We start from the raw sequence: 22,149 nt of genomic DNA on the forward strand, positions 1-22,149 counted from the left end.
GTGTCACTCTGAAGCCTAAAATATCTGTTGAGTCAGTGTGAAGCGATCAAAACAGTTACCAGCACGGTTCAGAGCTCTTTTTGTTTAGAATATCACCAGATTCAACCATCACTGGGATTTACTGTCTGTTACCATCCAATTTTTACATTCTCAGCCATTTTGACTTTATAAATTACACCTGTGCAACATTACTGGCTTTCAGCTAGAGTATAGCATGTATTTATGCCATGCCAAGAGTCCCGTTGTGATATCAGAGGTAACTCAACCAATCACCACCCTTAGGCAACAGCTAATTCGCATGCAACGATTTCACTGGTTATATGAGGGAGACTGCACAGATGGTGGGTTACTTGGTCCAACTGCTACAACTGTCTGACAACATGAGCTTTCAGCTACTAGTAATACAAGTAAATTACTATTGTTCAGTGTGGCAGAATGCAAAGTGGTCAGGAGCCAGCACTTCCAGAAGTCTTGAACCAGCAATAACTGTTATTTATGTAACCCTACACAGTGTGACTCTGTCCCCCTCTAGTGGCTTGACCATATACAGGGTCATAAGTCAGTAAGGCCTTTGAGTTATCAGAACTGGCTTTTAGCTCAGGGAGAACAGGCTCATGCTTTTGGATCCAGGGTTCAGTCCCTACTCCGGATATGATGCCCTTGGGTAGATGGTCACAAATGTGGGAATTTTAGTGAGACTTTTCAGAATACCCAACTCATGTACAGTACACAAACAAAAATACAGTCACAAGGCTGTACGCTGTACAGCAATATAGCAAAGGGTTAAAAAACCAACCCATATGTCAGAAGGACAGACCTTAAAATTGTGGAAAAACTGTGTTGCCAAACGCCAGCCAAAAATGGCTTTTAATCTACTCAAAAGCTGTCCCCTCCTCCCCAAAGGAAAAAAATTGAGAGTTTCAAAAACTACAGCCAAAAACACTAACTGGAATGGTTTCAGAGTAGCAGCCGTGTTAGTCTGTATTCGCAAAAAGAAAAGAAGTACTTGTGGCACCTTAGAGACTAACCAATTTATTTGAGCATAAGCTAACTGGAATGTCTCTTGTGTGGAAAGCCAGCAGAATCTCATGTGGGCAGCTCTTCAACAAATAGTAAAATTTCCGTTAAAAAGCTGTAGATTTCTGAATACGGGCTATCATGCTGCCCCACGTAAATGAGCCAGAGAAACGGCCATTGCTTACTACTGTTATCTCCTCAGTCTCTCGATTCCATTCCCCTATTGGTATTTGGGAAGTATGTCACAGGAGCTACTCAAAGTCCACTGCCTCCAAGATACACTGGACTGAAACACCCCTTTGTGCTATAGTTCTACTAGGCATGGCACAAAGGGGATGGAAAAGGATACGGGCATGCCCAAACATGAACAAAAATCTCCTTCTGCCTGAGATTCTCGCATCTGGTCTCTTCCAAGATGGACGTTCCTTTTCTGACTACAATCCTCCTTTCAACTCCAGTAGCTGCTGGGGTCTTGCTGGCTGTTTGAGGCAGCATTCACATCTTTAAAAAACAAAAACAAACAAAACAAAAACAACACTCCAGACTCTCTTCCGAGTGAAGGTGGTTTGTTCCTGTGTCGATGAGGACCATCATAGCTGACCATGGCAGACTCTCTTTGGGAGGTCTCAATTAGATAATGCACCCAGCTCAGTACAACGGGGTTTTCCGAAGATCAGGAACAGAACTTAATAGCAAGCACTAACCACAAACATTGGCATAAGGCCAAATTCACCCCACAGAAGAAGGAGCTGATGTCAATGGAGCGTATGCCCTTGAGAAATTTGGCCCACAAGGCAATGCATGCGGAAGGTATCGGTCTTCCAGAGACAGAACATCAGATTCCTGAAGTCAGATGGATAGCATGGCCACCATCTTGGTCATGACAACAGGCATTGAGCCAGGGACTTCCAGAACAAACAGCGTCACCCTCTACAACTGGAGCTAAAGGACTACACTCTGTAGCAGGTATCTGTGGATTGGGCACATAGCGGGACAGACACAGACACTGAACAGTGAGTTACACAAACACCAGCCTTGGAGCAGTAGGACGGCCATGGTCTTTGCAGTTAACTTCACTGACCTTTGGTAATTCAGGGGGAAGATTTCACCATCACCGCTGCAACTCTCTGACAGCAGTTAAAATGCGGCACCACTGTGATCTTTTAGTCATAGACTAAAAATTCAGCATCAGCAAATGGATGGCCAGGTGGAGACCAGCAATCAATCTGCCCTTTTTATATGGGCCGAGAGGTTAAAATTCACAGCTGCTATATTAAGGTGAGAAGCCATTTGTTCAAAATGAGCAACAGGAGCAGTGGCAGAAAAACAAAACAAAAAAACCAAAATAGGTCCTGGCTGAGGCTCATCAGTTTGCTCTCAGGCCTGCTAAACCAAAGAAGTTACTTTTCACAGACTGTAGGTTGGAGCCTGCCTGACAAACATTACTGGCTAGTTTTAGCAATAACAGCTAGGAGCACGGGCGGCAAGTTCTATGGGCCCGTGATGCCTGGGCACCAGGAATATTCCTGTCCCAGGGGCCCGGCTCCAGCAACGTTTCCCACTCCCCCCCCCCCACACACACACACACTCCCCCTGGCCCCACCTGCTGCTCCCGGGCGATTTAAAACAGCCCTGGGGCTCCCGCCACCACCCAGCAGTGCAGCAGGGCTGAGCGGCTTCCTGCGCGCTCGTTCCACTTGCCTGCTGGCAGGTCCTTGCAGCCCGTGTGAGGGGGTTGTGCCGCTGCGCGCTGCCCCCGCCCTGAACGCCCCTGTGGCCAATGGGAAGCTACTGGGGTGGTACCTGGAGACAGCAACGGGAGGAGACCTCCCGGCCTGCCCCGCCTAGGAGCCGCTGCCAGAGGGGGTGCCCCAGGTAAGCATCGAACCCACGCATCCATTTCCAGAGCCTGCACCCACACCCCCTCCGCAAACGCACCCTTTGGCACCCGAACTCCCTCCCAAAGGCTGCACCCCTCACCCCCTCCTGCACCCTGCACCCCCTCCGCCCCTAACTCCCTCTTGCACTCCCACCCCTCTCCTGCAGCTACTTTTCTCCCCAAACTCCCTCCCAGAGCCTGCACCCCCACTCCCTCCTGCACCCCCACCCCCTGCCCAGAGCCTGCACCCAGCACCCAAACTTGTTCCCAGAGCTTGCACTCCAGACCCCCCCACACACCCAAACTCTCTCCCAGAGCCTGACCTCTCACCCCTTCTGCACCCAAATTCCCTTCCAGAGCCTGCACCCCAGACCCCATCCCCACCAAACTCCCTCCCAGAGCCCGACCCCTCACACCCTCTGCACCCAAACTCCCTCCCAGAGCATGCATCCCCACCCCCTCGTGCACCCCAATCACCTGAACCCCAGACCCTCTCCCCCACCCAAACTCCCTCCCAGAGCCTTAGGCTGGTGTGTGTGCGGAGTTTGGGGGGGGGGGGGGGGGAGTTTCTGGGCACCACCAAAATTTCTACAAACCTGTGGCCCCTGGTAAGGAGGAGAGTGAACAGGCAAGGTAAAAGGAGGCATCCCTGCCTTAAAACACCCTTCTGGACGTTGTAACTGATTCTTCCAGACGACATCTTATCTCCTTATTTGATCTTGCTAATAACAAGAGTGTCTAGACAGCTGCACCTCCTGAAGAGTAGCCAGAATACCTCTTATTCACTGACACCAAATGCGGCCTGATTTCCTGCATCTTTAGTTCTCCAAAGAGAAATAGACATTGGCTTTAATAGAGTTCCTAGGTTGCCTTATTAGAGGATTACATGCACGTGTGTTAAGTTTTCTTCCAGAAACAAAAATCAAAGTCGAAACTGCAAAAGCCAAGATGCTACAGCTGTAAGAACCATAGGTGCACTGTACAATAAAAAAGCCATTTTATTTTGAAATGTTCAGTCTGATTATGTGATTGGCTTCAGTGAGAGCAGAACTGGACCCCTTAATTAGCAGCACTCACATACATTTTATAACATAGCCTGAAGTGCAGCAATGACTCCTTTCCAAGACAAGCCCTCTGGGAAATTCTCTCTCTGGATCAGCACAGCGTTCACTAGCACAGGTGTCAATGCGAGTGCATTCTGACACAAGGAACACGGAGAACCACAGGCTCTTGCATTTGCATGTACAGAAGGAACATCTGGTGGGAACAACAGGAACGGGAAATAAGGACACAAGTCCTGCCACTGACTCACTTCATAACCTTGGGAAACTGCTCTGAACTTTGATAATCCATCCATGAACAACAATGGTTTTACAGCTTGGTAAATGATAAGGATGTTTGTAGAATTCTCTGAGATTCCTAAATGGCAGACACTATGGAGATGCAAAATATTTAATCTGCAAGGTGGGCTGGTCCAAGGTTACTACAGTGGACAGAGAACAATAGTGACTAGTTCAAGATGTACTTCACTTTTAAAAATCGCTCAAACTTGTTTCTATATTTTGTTTGTATCTGCTTTTACAGTTTGTACAAGAAGGAAAAAGCAAGCTTCATGTATGCTATTACTAGTTAAATACTATAATTCAGGTGTGCATACAACATGCCGTGTCGAGGCAGTAATGGTAGGGAAATCACTGCCTTATTCTCTTGTGTGAGGAAACAGAGATACAAGGCTATGTTTTAACACAAGAGCCTCCCTCAGTGCAACTATAGGAAATTAGCCAACCATAATTATAGGCCATCTCCTTGCAATTGGGATAGGAGGGATGGCAATTTATAGCACATAGTTCATTCATCCTGTAAAAAGGAATCATAGAATATCAGGGTTGGAAGGGACCTCAGGAGGTCATCTAGTCCAACCTCCTGCTCAAAGCAGGACCAATCCCCAACTAAATCATCCCAGCCAGGGCTTTGTTCAACCTCTGTTCTATATTTAGGTATTTTTCATAGCTAGGTTTCTCTCTCAGCGATGAGAGCTCTCCTACATCACTCTGGGTTCGGAGAAGAATACAACTGACAATGTAAAGTGCTTCCAAGATGAGAAAAGCTATTGAAGTTCTAATTCAGCCTCATAACCCCCCTGTAAGGGAAGGAGGCATTCAAATTCCTGCATTTAGAAATTGAAGCAGAGGCAAATGGAGTAACTGAATGATACTTGGTTGAATGGTAATTTGCTCACTTTATTATTAACTTATCCTCTCCTTTCTGCAGCCCTGTGTGTGTCTGTATCATTCACCTGTTGTGTTTTCTTATAACCTAGTCTACAAGCTCCTTTGGAGAAAGGACTGTCTTTTTACCGAGTATCTAGCACAACAGGTCTCTGATCCTTCATTAGCCCCCCCACCCCACACACTTAGTGAAATACAAATAATAAATTAAACCTAACAAATAATAGGTACTAGCACCCCAACCCATATCATCATCAGAGGCAAGGAGATTAACTGAACTGGTCAAGGTCACAGAGCATCATTGTAACAGATGGGATTTGAACTCAAGTTCCAAGAACAGTGTTGTGTTCAGACTCACATTCTGTTGAGCAGATGCAAGGCTGCATCATGGGCATCCATCAAGCACTGAATTCCTTTTACATAACATATCAAGGCTGCTCAATAATGGCAAAGAAGGGTTATTATGAAGAGATGGGTGCCAATCATTACATTCCTCTGGAAATGGAGCAGCATATCCATCCCCTGCCCACCTTTGCAGCATCTGGGCCATGTCTATGCTGGGGGAAAGTGTCATGCTAGCAAACGTGTTAACTAAACACATTTAACTAATGCGATGTTAAACACAATTTTGCCCTTTGGGTAAATAGGGACAGTTGTATTTAAAAACATTAGCAGGCCATGGTTAACCTTAACGATTTTAAACACAAATCATTGTGTTTAAATGTCTCTGCCTACACGAAGGGTAAAACTGTGTTTAACATCACACTAGTTAAAATATGCTTAGTCAAGTCTGCTAGCACAATGTTTTTCAAGAGATGAGAGGAATTTACAGCTGGGACTTGCAGACCACACTGCGTACTGGAATCAGTTGTCAATGACGAAAAGGAGAGCAGCCTCACGCTGTGCGTTAAAATGGCCTATTGGCCTCTCTTAGACTATTCTTGACAAACACGTAAATGGTCAGATTAGTTCTCGGAATTTAGAGAGAGCGAGCGAGAAATAATACATTCAAAGAACTGGTTGGTGCACGTGCACCATTCTCCTCTACTGGTTGCAATATGGACTTTTGGGTGTCGTCAGCCTTTTACTGCTAACTGCAACGAGCATGCTCCATTAACTCAAGTGGGAAGGGCCTGTGTTTTTAGAGCAGGAGGACCTGAGTTCTGTCTGTGCTGTCACCATGGCATTCCAACTAGCTATTTTGTGGAGCACAGCAAGAACTATGAAGCCTTCAATAACCATAAAAAGGTCTTCTTTCCCCCCCCCCTCTCTTTTCTCTCTCTCTCTCTCCCCCCCCCCCCCCACTCTATAGTTATGGTGAGTCACTATATAGCACAGTTACAGTTTCCAAGATCTTTTTCTGAGTGTTTTAGCACTGTTCAGTCTTTGAAAAAAAGTATGCATTGTTCGTTTTGTGATGCGCTTTTTCAAGGGGTAGAGCTGTTGCAAGCAAGTTTGATCACTGCCTTATTCTAACTAGTTACTCCTCGGGAACCAGGCACTGGTATTTGGCTGAAATCCTTGAAAGAGGGGATTACCTGGGTGCTGTTTGTGACCACTTCTGTTCAAGGACTGGTCAAACTCGTATTTACACACCAAGATAATCTCCAAACTCCTCACCACTGATTTCTCCCTCAACAAGAAGCAGATTTTCTTCTACTTCTAAAATCTGCTACTAGCAGAGAGGAGACTATATTTTATATCCAAAGGTCTTATTTGAAAGGAAAGCCTTTATTGGCAATAAGCCAGCATTTCTTATAGAAATTGAGTTGCCAGTGAATATTTGAGTAGCCACTTTTTTCAAAGCTCTATCTAAGCACATATTTAGCCAGAGAACTGCAATTGTCAGTATCTCTCAAATAAGCACACGCTGTATAGTCTTCCAAAAAAACCAAATTAAAATGAGAAAGAGTAACTGAATGATACCCAATAGACTGGGTGCAATGCAAACTGAAAAACTAGGAAATTAAACGCTGAAGCAGAGTCTTGATCCATAAGTCATATTGTATCCATATATGTTAATTTTACAAATAGTGTAAATTATGGAGGTTGAGAGAAGATTCTGCTCTCAGTTATACCAGTGTAAATCCAGAGTGACTTCACTGTCTTCAGTGGGAGTAAATCCAGAGCAGGATTTGAGCCAGAGTCATACCTGACTTTGCATTTTCTGATCTACACTACTGTGTCCCAGAATTTTATATTTAATACTTCTGTTACAGTTATTACATATCACAGTTACTGTGGGAGGCGATATCTAACGGTGCTAGTTATAAAAGATGCTAGGGCTCATTTCACAACAGCAAAAGGAAGTTAACCCAACCTCCTCATGTTCTAGTCAAATTTCAGCTCAGGTAATTATATTTGTGTTATTTTAAATCCCCCCTTATAATTTCACTTTGCTATGGTCCTTCTTCACTCTGTCCTAACCCACTGTGCTGTTACTCATGTAGTGCTGCTGTGTGCTGTGAAACAGCTGTCCTGCTTCAGCTCAGAGATGGCTGCATTTCAGCGTATCTTATGGGTCAAAGTCTGGTTGCCTTTGTGCACATGAGAAAATTTGAGGGCAAAGAGGGAGCACAGGGTGGAAGCTTTCCACTCTGGGTCCAACTCGCTGCAGAAATCTTACTCTATAGACTCTCATAAGAGGAGTAGAGGAAAGATGTTCCAGGGTAGGGCCTATGGGGCAGCGATCATTTTTATTATTTAGGATTTGTGCTGCAGTAGCACTCACAGGCCCCAATCGGGGATCGAGGCCCCCCTGCACTAGGCACTGTATGTGCACACACACACACACAACACACGTAAGGATAATCTCTACCCTAGAGGCTGTACAATCTAAGTAAGTCACATCTTCACGTTTGTGCATTTATACTCTTAGCTCAGCTATTATGCATTTCCATACACAGAGATTAATTTACACTCCTGGTAGGATTAATTTATACATATAAAAGTCTACTTATGGGTGTTGCTGGCAGGAACACAGGGGCACAATAGCTCTGCTTTCATGGCACTGAAATTCACCCATGTTATGTGGTCCTCACAATGTGCCAATATTTGGCCTTATGAACTAGGGCTGAGGCTTTCTAAGCCATCGGATTTGGAAGCCCAATTCTCATTAGATAGGAGACGGAACTGGGTGTCCAAATACACATTATGCATATTGAGGTATTAGGGATTTTCCTGGATGAAGAGCATTACATAAATAGAACATCACAGCCTCATTTATATAGACTTTTCCCTTTACTAATTCCGCATTCTTTAGAGTAGCCTACACCAGATTGGGAAACATTTGTCAGCATTTATAGAGCTGCCTGGCCAAAATTAAATGGTTCCATCTTGTTTACTTAACCCAAACAGCCAACATTACCCAATTCATTCCTCTCCCCGGCACGAGCACTGATGTCAGCATGCGGCGCACAACTCTGGGAATCGTGACAGTTCAGCTACGGAGCTAGAGAGGGAGCCCATACACAGCTTTACAGGTGGAAGTTGGCGCGTCAGCACCATACCGGTGGCCATTTATTGTTATGCCTTAATAACCGAGAAGTGTTTGATTTTGTTTTTGTTTTAAGATTACAGCAATTTTTCAGAGGCAGGATTAATACTGGTGCTATACACAGGCTGACAGTATCAGTGCTTCTTCTTGCCTTTCAGCTAAGATTGAAGGCCTGAGCCTTCTCTCGCTGAAGTCAATGGGAGCTCTACCACGGATTTCAATGGGAGCAGGCCCTACCAAGAGCACTATCTTCTGTCTTTGCTAGAGCCTGCCCTGGCATGGGAATAGGCTTTATGACCCAACAGATCTTTCTATCTCTTGGCCACTAAGATTCTATAGAAACACCAGTCTATAACAGTGACACTCAGACCTCAGTAGTCCAGGAGCCAAATTAGAGATCAATATTACCCAAAAGAGCCACAGCAGTGTGAATTCATTGTTCCATTTACTATTTATATATTCTCACAGCAAAATGACTGTGCAAGTATTCTACAATTGGTTAATATAGTAAAAGCATCCTGACTGGTTAATAATTAAATGGCATGGTGTTTTAATATCATGTGCTGCAAAGAGCTGCAGGGGAGACATTGAAGAGCCACTTGCAGCTCCCAAACCTCAGTCTGAGTATCACTGCTGTATGAGGTGGGGGGAAACCATGAACTAAAAGACTATTACCTCCCATGCTGGAGTCATTATGACTCTGATTGTTAAACAAGATTAATGTGATTCATTGTTATTACCATCTATTATTTATATTGGGACAGAACTCCATTGTGCTAGGCTCTGTGCTAAGATTGTTATTTCAGTGTGATACTTTGTTGTTGTTGTTGTTCTATGGTTATTAGGTAAGATCACTTTCTTAAAAGGGATCATGAAAATATTAGCATTACCAAGTTTTCTACGGCTCCCTACAAAATACCATGTAGATAAGACAGGGATATAATTCATGAGAGAGGGGTGAAAAAACCACTGAGGTTTCCTAACTCAATCAGCAATATGAATTTTTAAAATAAAAGAATAAATCATATGAAGGACAAAGCAACCACATGGTTCTGCAGTTTCTTTGGTTGTCATGGTAAATGAAAATCCCTCGCTCTCAAATGTGTATGTTCTGGAGAGAGAGAGAGAGAGAGACAGAACAAAATACCTCTTTTCATGGACTAGAGGGGAACATTTCCTAATAACGGCTGGTGAAACCACCAGATAGTTTACAAAAAAACCCTGCACCTTCCATATGAAAATGTTCATATTCTCTCTGATTGACTTAATAATGACTATTTGAGAGTCCGGGAATATAGGCTATTCAGCGTGAGCAGACATTCAGGCAGTGGTAATGGAAATCAAGAAAGACTGTGCTGAATTAATCAGACGGACCTATGCTACATTAGGGCTATATCACTGGATGACCAAAGGAGCTGATGAGACAGTACCACCAAGAGAGATGGTGATCTATAAGTGTTATTTCACATTCCAATACATTGCATGAATCACTAATACACCCACATGAAGTCAGTGTATTAATGCAGTGTTCCCCATATGTTCCTGGCATCCGTCTAGGGCTTCTGGTTTTGCGGGGGGAGGGGGAATTATTAATTTCATTTTTCAGGGTTTATTTTTAGTAATTTGAGTTTTATATAGATTTCCAGAAATTGGGGATTTTCAGGGCTCTCTCCTTGTATATACTGTAATGAGTAATTTAGAATACATACAATATGCACTGCTGTAATGAGTAAATTCTTTGTAATGTTCCCTAGTGCGCTTTAACATAGTACTGTTTCAAACAGCGCTATGTTAAAGAGCACTAGGGAACCTTTAGTGTGCACAGCAGGGTCTACATGGACCAGTTAATGTGCAACATATTAGCGCACTTTAGAAATCACATTCCCGCAGTTTACATTACTGCTCCGTGTAGACAAGCTCTTAGACACAAGTAATCAATTCCAATGTTTGTTGGATAAACACAGATTTCTCTCTCTTATTAAAACACCCCCAAATCAGTATTTATCGCTTAAAAACGAAAGTCAGAAACCCTTCACATGCCCTGCAATGGAAGCTACTCAGTGTCCTACCTCCAGGTACAGTTACTACCTTCTATTTCAGTGGTGGGAAACCTGCGGCCCGTGGGCCACACGCAGCCCATCAGGGTAACCCGCTGGCAGGCGTGAGACCGTTTGTTTACATTGACCGTCCGCAGGCACGGCCACCCACAGCTCCCAGCATGTCCCTGCGGCCTGCGCCGCTTCCCGCAGCTTCTATTGGCTGAGTACGGTGAACTGCAGCCACTGGGAGTGGAGGGCGGTCAATGTAAACAAACTGTCTCGCAGCCTGCCAGTGGATTACCCTGATGAGCCGCGTGTGGCCTGCAGGCCGCCCACCACTGCGCTATTTTCTCCTCTCCCTCCCTTTTGTCTGTTGTTCTTTCTGGTTTTATCTTATTTGTGAATTTCTACTTTTATCTGCTTTGCTCCCCAATCCTCTGGTGGCCTCCTCTACTCCCCATACAGTGGGAGACTGGTCCATTGGTGGTGCCATGGAGCCAGGCCCACATGATGCTTTTGCAACACAACGGAAAGCCATGAAAGCAGAGACAAGACAAGAGGCTTTGTTCGTCATTTTGCTGCTGCTGCCTGAGCCCGCAGCCCTGTCCGCGTGAGCCATTCCCACTGTTGGCTGCTTTTCCCTTTACTTGCAGCTGCAGGAAGACTTTTCCAGTTGAGGGGTGGGGCAGATGTGGGGACATGCAGCTTTCCCTGCTGCCATTGCTCCTTTACTCTGCCCTGCAACCCTACTTGCACTAGAATGGCAGTGGCAATAGAAAATAGTGTAAGAATGGTAAATATCTGTACATCTTCCCCAGCACAGACCTTCAGATTAGATGTTTGAGGTAACTGGGATATAACTTCATCTGCAGGTGTCTAGAGAGCTGATTATTTCCAATGAAACTGCCTGGCCTTTTGTTCCTTGGCTGCAGACTGAATGCATGGGAAGTTCAGGATATTCACAAAAGACAGATTTATGTCAGTGATTGCACCACAAGGACGTACTCAGTTGTTTTCATTCTCCGCCCTGCCCCCTCTGCGAACCTTCTCTCCACTACTGGGCTTAAATTCAAGGCCTTTTGTCTTGATGGAACAACAAAGCCCTAAGGAATAATGTTTATTATATGATGGAGTCGCCAATACTCCTCCTCCTCTGGATGGTTAATTTTCTCCTTCAGGCAAGTGTCCCCACCCCCTCTTTATTGCACGTGTGAGACCAGCAGAAGTTTCACAACCACACACATGCACAATTGGCTGGAAAGAATCAGTGCTTTAATGAGAAACACAAGCTCCTCCACTTAAAGTGCAGTGACAAGCAACTATGTACAAAACAGCACCATCTCACTTAGCAGATCTGCTCTGTGCATGCATTTAGGATCCTCTCTGTAGACTTGAATAACCAAGGGTAAGCATTTACTGCTATACATTCCTGCTAGTCCTGCAGAGCTCACTTAACTAGAGAAAGCCAGCTGTATTCTATTCCTTATTGAACACAAAATTCTTTACTAAGTTCCAATCAGGTACACTTGGTGCTGAAGACAATGGGTTCCACAGCTAGAATTAACAGCATAACTGGGCCTGGTGACCTTTTATTACTTGTGATGATGCACAAAAACGGAAAGAGCCCGCCCTGCTAGGCTCTCAGGGCCTAACCGGTGTTAGCAGGCCTGCTTCTTAGAACCACTGTTTCCCTTGCAAAGTGAGCACATTTGATCTCGAGTCACCTAGTAATAAATATGAAGCTCCGTGAAAAAAAAAAAATTTCTGCACAATCTTTTTCCAGTGTAAAGCCACACTGAATCCTATTCTAGTCCTTGTACATGGGTAGGGCCCTACCAAATTCATGGCCCATCTTGGTCAATTTCACGGTCACGGGATTTTAAAAATCATAAATTTCACGATTTCAGCTATTTAAATCTGAAATTTCGTACAAGAGTGTTGTAAACGCAGGGGTTCTGACCCAAAAAGGAGCTGGGGGGGGTGGGGGGGTTGCAAGTTTATTGTAGGGTGGTTGCAGTACTGCTACCCTTACTTCTGTGCTGTTGCGGGCAGCGGTGCTGCCTTCAGAGCAGGGGAGCTGGAGAGCGGCGGCTGCTGGCCGGGAGCCCAGCTCTGAAGGCAGAGCCGCCGCCAGCAGCAGCGCAGAAGGACGGAGGGCCTGGCATGGCATTGCCTCCCTTACTTCTGCGCCGCTGCCTGCAGAGCTGGGACCTCCGTCAGCAGCCTCCGCTCTCCAGCCACCAAGATCGGAAGGAAGCGCAGAAGTAAGGGTGGCAATACCACAACCCCCCCTAAAATAACCTTTGACCTCCCCTGCAATGCATTTTTGGGCAGGACCCCCAAGTTGAGAAATGCTGGTCTCCCCTGTCAAATCTGCATAGTATAGGGTAAAAGCACACAAGAGACCAGATGTCACAGGGGGAGACCAGATTTCATGATCCGTGAAGCATTTTTCATGGCCACGAATTTGGTAGGGCCTTATATGTGACCCCCTTTCCCATCTGCAACCATTACTGACTTGGAGGATCTCAGATAAATTTGGAATCCCTAGACTTCCTGAGACTATAGCTGCAAACCTTGGCTATGTCAAAACTCGGCCCTTCATCCTAACAGAGATAAAATAGGTAACATGCAGCTTACCATGAGATCGTTTAAAAAAAAAAACAAACAAAAAAACACCCACAACAAAAACACACAAGGTCCTCCTTCCTGCTCTACACGGACATTCAAAATCCTTTGGGAATTTTGGAGGGAGCAAATTTTATCTATTGTTGGGCATCCCGTTTACTACATTTCAGTGCTACTTACTCTCTGTATACAGTTCACAAATAAATTTTGGGATTCCTTGGGACAAAAGGCTTTTTGCACTTGCATGAAATATCCTGAATCTCCAAGTCAAACCTTATATGCCCATTTTATTATGCTCTGTTTTTTCTACATAAGATTTTTTTCTTCCTTATAAATAAGGCCTTATAGCATCAGTGTTTTTATATCTACTATAAAGAGGGTGTGGGGAAGGAGAGATACAAATGCAGAGTCCTGCCAGATTACTGCAGGGTTCAGAAAACCAGGAGTTACAGCATAAATTCAATTCCAAGCCCATTATGAAAATTTAAAAGCAAAACAAAAAAGAGTCCTACCAGCCAAAGCGATTACAAAATGACTTGCATACGTCTCCCGAGTCATAGCATTCTTGCAACAAACAGATCAAGTATTAAAACGCATTTTACAGCACATTCCACACTTCGAAAACATTAATTAATTTTCACAACACCAGTGAGATCAAGTAGTAATATTATCCCTATTGTATAGATAATGAAACTAAGGCCCAGAGAGCTTTACTGACTCTTCAGATCACATAGTAACTGAGAAATTAATCAGTAATCTTCAAAAGATGAGAATACAAAAGAAACAAACAAAAAAGGTTTAAGGAGCTCAATCATTATAGCTTGTCCAAGAGAAGTTTAAGAGGAGACTTGATCATGATCTATAAATCCCTAAGCAAGGGAGAAGATTTCTGATAGTTGAACAATCTGATATAGCAGACAAATGCATAACAATATATTTATTGTCAAATAAATTGGTTAGTCTCTAAGGTGCCACAAGTACTCCTTTTCTTTTTGCGAATACAGACTAACACGGCTGCTACTCTGAAATATAAAATGGCTAGAACATGAAGCTAGAAAAATTCCAACTAAAAATATTTCCCCCTTTTTTTTTTAGCAAGGGTAATTAACCACTGGAAGAGTGGATTCTCCACCAGTCGAAGTCTTTTGAATCAAGACCGGATGTCTTTTCTAGAAGACCACCTCTAGTTCATCCATAAATTATGTGGCCTGTAATTTATTGGATCAAAGTTCTATGGACAGTGTTATAGCAGAAATCATATTGTTTGCCCACAACGGTCCCTTTCTGGTCTTAAAATCTGTGGAACCAAGTGTAAATTAATGCAGAGCTCTCTGCCAGAGTCTGCAGCCAGGAAATTTCCAGGGACTCTACTGCTGTTCAGAACTTTTACCAGATCCTTGCCAGTTTTCACTGCTGCTACTCAAAATCTGTCAGTTTCACACAGCTGTCACTTGGGAAAGCAACAGAGGCAGACTGTGAAGATTCACTGGGGGAAGGATCTAAACACAGATGGTAAGGAAGGCAGCAAAGAGAGGTGGGGGGTCAGGAGACAGAGGGGAGAAGCAGAGACTTGAGAGAATGGATACTGGAAGGACAGAAAGGGTTAGGCTCAGAGGAGGTTGAGGTGGGGGGCTTTGGACACTTGCTAGTCAAAGGCTACAGAAGACTGAGTCCCCATGGAGGGTCCAAAGACAGAAGCTGATAGGAATCCCCAAACCTTCCCTTATCAACAGGGGAGGGTGGGCTTGACTTCTTCCCTAGGTGTGGCCCCAGGAGAGTACACCATCCTCCTCCACACAAGTCTTTGGCTAGTACATTTAGTCCTCTGGCGGTGTGGTGTCTGGTGCATTTTACCTACCTGAGCAGATGCATTGTTGGGGGGTGAGGAACTGTTAGAGATTCTGGGGATGGACAGGGAAGAATGGGGATGGAGAAAGAGAAATGGCAAGGGAGGAGGAAAATATATTGTGATCTCTGATACAGAGAGAGAAAGAAAGGAAATGAAGCCAGGTGAAGAAGGGGACAAAACCAAAAGAGAGATTAGTGTTGTTACCTCATTAGAGCACTCCATTGACAACGTTGCTGTCCAGCGTAAACGTCACACAACTATTCTATTCCTTTAAATTACTGTACAGGTGACGTGGCAGAACAACTATTTTTCACCCTGGCTAGTAGACTTAATCTCGGGTTACCATATTTGAACATTCAAAAAAGAGGACACTCCAAGGGGGGTGGTATTTGCTTGTGCCCCCACCCCCCAGGCCCGCTCCAACTCCACCCCTTCCCCGCCCCCCATTCCAACCCCTTCCCCAAAGTCCCAACTTTGCCTCCTCCCTGCCCCATTGGACCTCTTCCCCAGCCCCCCACTCCTCCCCTGAGTGCGCCGCTTTCCCCCTCCTCCCCCCTCCCTTCCAACTGCGTGAAACAGTCGTTTTGCAGAACAAGCGCTGGGAGAAAAAGTGGGCACTCTCTCGAATGATCGACATTCTCTCTTTCTTGAATGATCAACTCTTCTCTGGGGAAAAACAATAATGGCAAAATCCCAGATGTTTTTAGATATTTAAAAATTCCTCCCAGACAGCGATATAAAAACCAAAAAGCTGGACACGTCTGGGAAAATACGGACGTATGGTAACCCTACTTAATCCTCAGGCTAATATGGGTCAGTTATACTCAGACAAAATGCTGAAATAGCTTTTAACTGCATGAATCACAAAAACAACATGTTAACACAAATTGTAAGTACCACACCAAGCACAGTGGAGTCGTGGTCCATGACCAAGGCTCCTAGACACTCTGATAATACAAATAGCAGCAGCAGCTTCTTAAAACATTCACACACACACACATTTCTGAAAGAGTTTTCCACAACTAGCTGTTTTCCCGAAGAAAAACTTCAGAGTGCAACATCCTTATGCATTGAATTCATTTATATGAAATAATGGTACTAAAATAAACAAAGTAATAGTATTTATCCAAGAAGGGTACAATGCAATTTTAAACTGCATTCTATAATACTATGCACAATAACTACAGCAGAATTTTATATCAAAATTTATCACAAGTCATCTTCATGTGATAAAACAAAATACTCCTCAATGGTTCTGTTTTATCATTTATCCTGGAGTCCAAGAGTGCATGATGGCATGACAAGATGTAGGTTGTGAACTGGTGAACTGAGGGTTTTTTTGGGTGTTCACTTAGTCTTAACTGGTGATTCCTTCATTTTTATTGGATTGTGTTGAAAAGAAACACTTTTACAGCCTTACCTCAAACTTAAAATTTTTCATATAGGAATTTCCTAGTTTTTTTTAAAAAACATGTCAGGCAGTGGGGTGCAATAAAGGATATAGGATGGGAAGACAGGGGAACGTTTGGGGTAGTGGTGACTATGGAGGGGATGTTGGGGGCAGCAAGTGATGAGCCAAGGGTAGTGAGTTGGGAGGGTATAAACTGTGTGGAGTAGCAAGGGACAGAAGGTAATAATGGGAGAGTGAGCAGAGGCTGAAGAACAGAATGCAGGGTAGACTAGTGCAAACTATTTTCTATGGCTATACTTGACCTGGCTTATGTCCAAGGTATTGGAAAGCAAGCAAAAAGAGTATAAAACTTCAAAAGAACATTTTTAAAAAAAGTGTTGTTTCTGCACAAAGTTAGTGCATATTTTAAAATTCAGTCATCTTCTGAAGAATAATTGTGCTAAAGCCAGGAGACAATTCAATTATTAAAGCATGAATCAGAAAGATTTTAATACAAATCTCAATGCAACCTCGACAAGGGAGTCACTACCAACGCCTCCATAATACATAAAAATATTTTATCTCATACACACACTGTGAAACAAAACATCCTTTTATCGACTACACATAGCCTTTGGATTCACCATTGAGTTTAGGAAACATCATAGGATAGTCACAGTGAAGAGACGATGAGTCATGGAAATATATTGTTTAAATGTCAAGTGTCACAGATATTTTGCATCCCAGTTGACTTTTATATTCCTCATGTTAGAGCCTTGCTTATGTAGTGATAACAGAGGACAGGTTTAAATACAATATTTGCCATAAGCCTACCTAATGAAGCCCAAATGAACTCTCCACATGAAAAAGGCATTTTTATAATCGTAGGGATGGAAAACCTCATCTCTACTGAAGAAAAAGTTCTTGCTATCTGTTCATTAACCTGCTCCTTTGGTTGACTAGGGCTTCTCTGTAGTAGCCTCGATACCGCCTACGGGTGAAGCTGGTGGCTCCCAAATTCTCATTGAAATTGGTTTGCATATCTTTTGTTGGCAAGTAATAACTTCCCTGCAGATTCCTGACTAAAACTGGAGCAACCATGGAAAGAGACTACTGAGGTGGAACACCTGATCTGCAGATTTTGAGGAATATACCAAGGGCTGCATAAGTACTTACACAGTGCAGGCATGATCGGTGAAGTTACTGTAAGCTCATAGAGGAAGGGTCTGTATCATCCTATGTTTTATAGCGAGAGTCAATATCTGCCACACACAGCAGTTATAATCCAAATAGGCAAAACAGAGAAAGAGAGGAAACAGAGGTGAAAGGGACTTGCTGAGGTCACAGAGTTGGTTGTTGGCAGAGGTGGAAATAGCAATCCACGTCTCCTGTCCCCTACACTTCAGTGCTCTTTCCACTAGACCACTCCCTTTTCTTCCTGGCTCTATTTCACTTTTTTCCTGCCTCATAATGTGCACTTTCACGGGTCCATCTCAGCCCCCTCATATCTATTTCCCTCAGTCATAGAATATCAGGGTTGGAAGGGACCTCAGGAGGTCATCTAGTCCAACCCCCTGCTCAAAAGCAGGACCCATCCCCAATTAAATCATCCCAGCCAGGGCTTTGTCAAGCCTGACCTTAAAAACTTCTAAGGAAGGAGATTCCACCACCTCCCTAGGCAACGCATTCCAGTGTTTCACCACCCGCCTAGTGAAAAAGTTTTTCCTAATATCCAACCTAAACCTCCCCCACTGCAACTTGAGACCATAACTCCTTGTCCTGTCCTCTTCCACCACTGAGAATAGTCTAGAACCATCCTCTCTGGAACCACCTCTCAGGTAGTTGAAAGCAGCTATCAAATCCCCCCTCATTCTTCTCTTCCGCGGACTAAACAATCCCAGTTCCCTCAGCCTCTCCTCAGAAGTCATGTGTTCCAGTCCCCTAATCATTTTTGTTGCCCTTCGCTGGACTCTCTCCAATTTATCCACATCCTTCTTGTAGTGTGGGGCCCAAAACTGGACACAGTACTCCAGATGAGGCCTCACCAATGTCGAATAGAGGGGGACGATCACGTCCCTCGATCTGCTCACTATGCCCCTACTTATACATCCCAAAATGCCATTGGCCTTCTTGGCAACAAGGGCACACTGCTGACTCATATCCAGCTTCTCGTCCACTGTCACCCCTAGGTCCTTTTCCGCAGAACTGCTGCCTAGCCATTCGGTCCCTAGTCTGTAGCTGTGCATTGGGTTCTTCCGTCCTAAGTGCAGGACCCTGCACTTATCCTTATTGAACCTCATCAGATTTCTTTTGGCCCAATCCTCCAATTTGTCTAGGTCCGTCTGTATCCTATCCCTGCCCTTCAGTGTATCTACCACTCCTCCCAGTTTAGTGTCATCTGCAGACTTGCTGAGGGTGCAATCCACACCATCCTCCAGATCATTAATGAAGATATTGAACAAAACCGGCCCCAGGACCGACCCCTCGGGCACTCCACTTGACACCGGCTGCCAACTAGACATGGAGCCATTGATCACTACTCGTTGAGCCCGACAAGCCAACTTTCTACCCACCTTATAGTGCATTCATCCAGCCCATACTTCTTTATCTTGCTGACAAGAATACTGTGGGAGACTGTGTCAAAAGCTTTGCTAAAGTCAAGATACAATACATCCATTGCTTTCCCTTCATCCACAGAACCAGTAATCTCATCATAGAAGGCGATTAGATTAGTCAGGCATGACCTTCCCTTGGTGAATCCATACTGACTGCTCCTGATCACTTTCCTCTCATGTAAGTGCTTCAGGATTGATTCTTTGAGGACCTGCTCCATGATTTTTCCAGGGACTGAAGTGTGGCTCACTGGCCTGTAGTTCCCAGGATCCTCCTTCTTCCCTTTTTTAAAGATTGGCACTACATTAGCCTTTTTCCAGTCATCCGGGACTTCCCCCATTCGCCACGAGTTTTCAAAGATAATGGCCAATGGCTCTGCAATCACAGCCGCCAGTTCCTTTAGCACTCTCGGATGCAACTCATCCGGCCCCATGGACTTGTGCACGTCCAGCTTTTCTAAATAGTCCCTAACCACCTCTTTCTCCACAGAGGGCTGGCCATCTACTCCCCATGTTGTGATGCCCAGTCCTTGTACTACATCTTCTACCTCCTCCTCTATAGTTGGCCTCTTTTATTCTCCCACCTCTTCCGCACTGCCAGGAAAGGCACAGGGGATGGGATTCCTTTTCGAATGTTGTCCCTGGACCCTGATCAGGGGATCCAGCTTTTGTATTTTGACTTGTAAGTGCCAGATGAAGTTATAGCTGCTGGAATGGAGAAGGAAAATTCTCTTCACTTCCCATGCCAGGAGGTAGGAGGCAACAGGATGAGAATGGGAGGTGGGGAAGTATTCACCATTCTGTAGCACTCCATCTGTTTTCTGGCTGCCTCAAGAGGTAGGCAGTGCATGTTACGACACAGACAAACCCAGAGAGGCGTGTAAGTCTGTATTCGCAAAAAGAAAAGGAGTACTTGTGGCACCTTAGAGACTAACAAATTTATTTGAGCATAAGCTTTCGTGAGCTACAGCTCACTTCATGACAGACAGGCCCTGTGTCAGTCCATCTTCTCAGTGTTTCACCAAAGGGGGTTGTATGTGGTTTCTGAGGAAAGGTAAAGTGTACCTGATTATCATGGTTATTGGGAGATGTTTGTATAGAAAGTCAGTTCTAGAGTTATGTAACATGTAGGATATTATGTTCCAAAGCTGTCCGGAGTCAAACCTATCACCTGAGAGGAGGCAGTCTGAGCGCTGACTCAACCAACGTAAGAATAATGAACATCTGTGGAGACAGACCCCAGTGACTGAGTAAGATGCAGGCTTCAGCATTTGCAAAGACAAAAGAACCCCCAATAAAAATCTCTGAACAGGATACCCCATGTCGGGGGATGTGATAGGCAGTTTCAGAGTCTCATTCCCTTTCCCCACTTGGGAACTTTACTCCAGCCTTTCCACTTTATAAGGAGACTCAGACTGAACGTCCCCTTATAAAGGTCTGGTTTGGCTGACCCAGTCAGGGTTGATTTTAACCCCTGCCCTGCAGCGATAAGCTTGTCCATGGTCAGCGGTTTCTCACTCAGTGGCTCTGTAGCAAGAATCAGCTACTTCTGAGGCACAGCGCCTTTCCTCTTGGTTGCCCCTTCCTGTGACCAGCTCTCATTTTTAAGTTTAAGCTGAAGCAGGCTCTATAGGTGTGCCTATTTAGTACTGGTTGAGCCATAGGCGCCAACTTCTGCTGGTGCCAGTGGGTGCTTGACCCACTCTGCCCCCTGCCCCCCTCCCCAACTCTACCCCTGACCCGCAACCATCCCAACCCCTTCCCCAAAGTCCCCGCCCCAACTCTGCCCCCTCCCTGCCCCATTGGACTCCTCCCCCACATCCCTGCCCCAGCCCTGCCTCTTCCCCTAAGCACGCGGAACTCCCACTCCTCCCCCCTGGAGCTTGTTTCACGGCAGCAAACACAGGGAGGTAGGCAGAGAAGCAGGGACGCAGTGCTCTCAGGGGAGGAGGCGGTGGTGAGGGGAGCTTGGCTGCTGGTGGGTCCAGAGCACCCACTAATTTTTCCCCATGGGTGCTCCTGCCCTGGAGCACCCACAGAGTCAGCGCCTATGGGTTGGAGCCCAGAGGAGCTGGTTAGTCTTCTGATCGAGATGGGGCATGCACCATCCCAGGGGACAATGGGCTGGAATTGTATAAGAGAATTCCTCCCCATTATAGGAGCAGGGACTCCAACAGCATGGGGCTATCATGAAAATTTGGGCCATTTTGCAAGGAATGACCTTCATGTGAGAGATCTCATTAGACAGGAAAAGTAATTTGTGAATAAGTATAGGCTATCAACTGCACGTTATATCCTTCTTTTATCTGTAACCTTCTGTTTCCAAACCCTTATACATGCTTTTCATTGAATCTTCAACTCAAGCTCTGGTAAATAAACTTCAATCTGGTTTGACTATAAACCTATTTAAGTGCCTTGTGCTAAGGAGAATGCTGAACAGAGATGAAACCTGTCCACTTGGGTGCACTGCTTTCTCTGAGGCAGTGGATCTATGTGCATTGTGAGCATCCAGACGATTAAGGGACTGGGCACTCAAGTTGAACAAAATGGGGCATGTAAATTCCTAGTCTGCAGAGGGAAAGAGCAGGGCTTGCAGAGCCTGGAGTGGAGCTCCTGTGTTGCCAGTAACTGGAGAGTGTTTCCCCTAGCGAGCACAGACAGGCTACTTCCCACTGTGAGCAGGTGGTAGAAATTAACCCCAGACACCTAGGGTCACCCCAAAAAGTGTCACACATCTCCACGATTCTACTCATAACTCAGCTGCAGTTTGAATCCTCCTTTGTAGTGAATAACTATAGTGCCATTTCCTTCTCCACACAGCACCAAAGTGAGACTGTTCCGACTCTTAGCCCCACTGCTGTCTACAGGATTCTGAATAGCAGCAGATGAAGGGAAAGATGCTAGTCAGTTTTTCCTGTACTATAGCTTGGGAAAGTTCTGAACAGCAGAGGCAGCTGGAGCTGTCTGCAGGCTTTGGAAGGCAGTACTGCATTGGTTTTCACTCTATTTGG

General features: G+C 45.0%; 1 protein-coding gene across 2 annotated transcripts in view; it reads right to left on the reverse strand.

Moving 5' to 3' along the window:
* The window catches only part of RAB30 (RAB30, member RAS oncogene family), a 65,831-nt gene that overhangs the window by 27,792 nt on the left and 15,890 nt on the right, over positions 1-22,149 (reverse strand). The window contains exon 2 of one of the 2 annotated variants that reach the window (XM_073335888.1): positions 1,367-1,518. The exons of the other annotated variant lie outside the window; for it this stretch is intronic. The gene's annotated coding sequence lies outside the window, so the exon portion shown is untranslated. The remainder of the gene's footprint in view (positions 1-1,366; positions 1,519-22,149) is intronic. 2 annotated transcript variants of the gene reach the window in all.

Source organism: Lepidochelys kempii, chromosome 1 (assembly GCF_965140265.1).
Source record: "Lepidochelys kempii isolate rLepKem1 chromosome 1, rLepKem1.hap2, whole genome shotgun sequence".
Taxonomy (NCBI): Eukaryota; Metazoa; Chordata; order Testudines; family Cheloniidae; genus Lepidochelys; species Lepidochelys kempii.